We start from the raw sequence: 4369 nt of genomic DNA, 5'->3' as shown, positions 1-4369 counted from the left end.
ATAATAAAAAGTATAGATTTCTGATGATTATCATCAAGATCAGAGATATCCTCCTGTCAGAAATTATGCCGGCTGTAAAGAGTCTATAAAACAGTCTGTAATTTAAAAGGGGCCAAGGTCATGCACAAGCATGTACCAATGAAACCTTACATGTAGAAAGAAATTTCTTTTCAGGATAGAGACAGAACAACACCTAATGATTGACACACATACTGCCTAATGATTGACAACTAAGTCAGGAAGACCCGTGTAGTTTGGGAGAGCCTAAAAAGCAAGATGGTACCAACAGAATAGCCATTAGCAATTGCAGTTTCTTTGCTCCTCTCCAGTTAGCCAGCTCCTCCTAACTTTCTGAGGGCCCACTTTTTCCAAGAACACTCACACCTCCAGGATCTTCCTCTTCTCTGAACTTCGGTTGGGCTCTAAGACTATTACTTAAATGATTACTATTTTATTCTTTGCTAGTTGTCTTGTATGTAATAGCTTCATTTTCCTAACTAGGTTGTTAAACTGCTTAAAGACAAGGGTGATGTCCATCTAACACTTTTATTTCCCACAGTGTCTAGAACATTGCTAAATATACAATAGAAGCTTAGCAAATAGTTTTTTGGTTGCATCATTGCAATAAACACATCATATTATCTTCTGGAATAATTTTTTTCTTCCTGAATACTTTCATTAGTCATGATGAGTGATCCTTAAAGTGGCAAATGGTACAGTTATTACTGGGAAATTTTAAAATAAAAGCTGTCTGTTAGTATTAAACAGTGTTAAAATAGCAACTGAATAGTAACTATTATACTTTATAGTTTCTCAAAGATTTCATGGGGATTATACCATTGGATCCCCATGACAACCTTATGACAAAGATGGAAAGAGTTTTTTATTTATTATTTTTTAATCCTCACCTGAGGATACGTTTTCATTGTTGTTTTTAGGGAGAATGAGAGAGAGAGGGAGAGGGAGAGGGGGGAGGGGGAGAGAGAGAGAGAGAGAGAGAGAGAGAGATAGAGAGAGAGAGAGATGAGAGAGAAACATCGATCTGTTGCCTCCTGCACCACCCTGACAGGAAATTTAACCCACAAACTTTTGGTGTATGGGACGACACTCCATTTCAACTAGGCGATCTTGCTCAAAGCATAACTTTTAAAACTGTGGCAGAGGCTTTACCTGCATCAACTCTCCCAATTGCCTCTTGACATACCACAATAAAACCAAAGGCTTAGTAGTCTTTTAGCTACTCACACTGACTGGCTTTGTTTGAGTGTTTAAGGAGAAGGCAAGAGAGCAAAATTTCTTATCTTTAACCAAAGAGAATCTGCTATAAGCAAGATGAGTAAAGAAAAAAATAACTGCATAGCATAGATTGTGCAATGCAAAACTATAGGGAAAGACATATCAGTCAGTCACTTTCCCTTGAGAGAAAATGAGTATGAGAGAAGGCAAAAATGGCCAGAACACTTGGTAGTTCCTCCATCAGGAGGTGAAGTCACTATTTCCCCACCCCTTGAATTTGGGCTGGCCTTGTGACTTTTCATGATAGACAGAATATGAAGGGAGTTACAACATGGGAGTTCTGCACCTGGGCCTCCATAGGCCTCACAGCATTCAGACTGGATGGTGAGAGGTATGTGACCCAGTCATCCCCATCTTCCCCAACAGTGAGGGAACCACCAGACACAGAAAGAAGGTCATCTTCACTCACAATCCCCAATCAAGTCACTAGCTGACCACAGACCTGAGTGAGCCTCGCTACTCACCTGTCTCAGATCAGCAGAAGCACCAAACTGACTCATAGCTCATAAGAAATAATAAATGGCTGTTGTTTTAAGTCTCTATGTTTTAGGTGGTTTGTCTGTAGTAAAAGCCAACTGATACAGTGAATGACCCTGGGAGCAAATGAATCAGGCAGATCATGAAACTAAGATGTCATTTGCAAACAGCAACAGCCATTGTAAGTAGCAGCAAAACTAAAGAACAAAATAACACTGCATGGTATAGTGATTGCTAATCATATCAGCTGTTCATGTCATAGTCTCAAACTTAGTAGTTGTCATCAGTGGCATATTTAATAAAAAGAATAATGAACATAATAAATTTAATGTATAGTGGCTTGTTTTTGAAAGTATGAACAGAAAAAAATCATAAATAGCTACAGAAACACCAACCAACTAATTTATTGATAACAAATACCTTGTGATTCACTACTTCTCCCAGTGCATCCTTCATGGAGAGCTAAGCTGGTAATGAGAATATAGGAGGCAGCTCTTCTTGAAAACACTGGATTCAATCCTTTCAAGCTTGGATATAACTCTTTACCTACACTCATCTATCACAATGGTATTTTACTTAACAGTTTTTATAGCACGAAATAAGAAGTATGGTTTGAAGTCCATGGGAGAAAAGAACAAAGAGAAAAGGGTAAAATTGTTATGTCAACACTATTCAATACTGAAGACTGGCATGCTGGAGCATGTATGTGTCTTTCAACTTTTCTTCCAAACCTCAAACCACCTCAAATTCTCTTGCTAAAGGGGGGAAAAAGGAATAGAGGAATGCATAAAGGATAGAACCCATATCCATACCAAATCCCACAATGACTGTTTTAGAAAGTAATCAGATAATGCGAGCATTAAATCAAGTTGCCCAGAAGCTGAGCTATCTAATTAAGTATATATATTTTTAGTACCTTAGAAAATCTATTTGCAAAGAAAAAATAAGATTGAATGAAGATCACTTATAAATTCCCAATGTACGTGAACCAATCTTGTCCTTCTGGGAGTATGTTGAAGTCCATCGATTATTTAAAACTAAAGCAATCACAGCATCATCCATTTCCCCATGCAAATAGTTCCCTATGGCCCCTGAAATACACACAAACTTCTAAACCTGAAACCTAAGACTTTCTACTACCTCTCTCCAGTGTACCTTTCCTATAATCCCCACAAATGTGCAACACTCCTCCCTTCTCCCCATAGGCAATGTTTTCCTGAATCTATGCTAATTTTTCTGCAAAGAATATCTTCCCACTCATCTCTACTTGTTAAAGACAGCACCTAACCTTTGAAGTCTATCTCAAATATCACTTCCTTATTGAAATATGGCTAATTTTCTACAACTTGGGATATTGTTATACCTTGAGTTTCAACTCCCCACCTCAGAAATTAGAAATCACACCCCTAGATTCCTTTATAACCAGGAAGGAGTCATGTGACTGTATCTAGCCAGTCAGGAGTATCCACTTGATGCAAGAATTCAAAAAGAGAGCAACATGAGAGGTGACTGTGCTCCAAGGAAGAAATCTGCTGACAAGTATAGAAGAAGCAACTGGTTCTTCAGTAACAACGGGATCTGAGTTAGGAGTCACCATCTTTCATTGAAACTAAGAAATTATCAATTAAAATGCACCATTATTTCACATACCTCCAAAATAATTTTTAATGCTGCTAATGAAGTTATGATGCATTGTGTTCTTATAACTTAAGAATTTTTATTTTATCCTTATTGAAAAACTTGTTAGACATATATACATATGTTTTTTCATAAAACATATTGGTTAAGTTATTCACATTCACAGTCTGACTTTTCCAAATGACTTCCAAACTCAGAATCAACCATGTCCATGTTCGGGCACATAATACCATCCTTTGTGCCATCAGGACTGTTAGTGATGCAGCTTTTCTGAAAGAGAACTCCACTATTGTCTCTAGGAATTTCTTCTAAGCCACTAGAGCCAATTCTATGGGTGTTGATGCATGTGAACAGGCAATGACAACTAATTCATGACTGCCACTTGGCCAAGAGCAAGTGTTAGAGAGGTGTATATGTTAGAAAAAATGCCTTAAAAATGAAACGTGTTATATCCCTCCCAGGGTATGGTTCACTCTCCATTGCTATAATATCTTATAGTCCATCCAATGGAAAATTGGCAAGTGGTAACTAAAAGACCATAAAATGGAGCATATACCTCAACCCCTAGCCACCTGTCCTACAGTTTTTACCAGCCAAACACATAAGACTATGATGCATATTCAAAGTACTTTACTGAGGGGTTATAATAAGCAGTCTTAGAAGGGAGAAGCAAAAGATGTAATTTTAGCTTCTTTGGACTTTCACTGTTTCACACTAGGGAAGGCACTTTAAAATAAAATAAACTGATGAACAAAATAGATCTAGAGACAAAGAAGCATGGAACAGACTGTTGAATCTCAGAAGGAAGGCTGGGAAGGGTGGGTGAGTGGGACGAGATCAACCAAAGAACTTGAATGCATATATGCGTAACCCATGGACACAGACAATAGAGTGATGAAGACCTGGGTTTTGGGGTGGGAGCGGGCTAGAAGAGGCCAATGGGGTGGGGGGGGGGAAG

Source organism: Myotis brandtii, unplaced genomic scaffold (genome assembly GCF_000412655.1).
Source record: "Myotis brandtii unplaced genomic scaffold, ASM41265v1 scaffold358, whole genome shotgun sequence".
Classification (NCBI taxonomy): domain Eukaryota; kingdom Metazoa; phylum Chordata; class Mammalia; order Chiroptera; family Vespertilionidae; genus Myotis; species Myotis brandtii.
The sequence above is the reverse complement of the archived record's forward strand: the minus strand, read 5'-3'. Positions refer to the sequence as shown.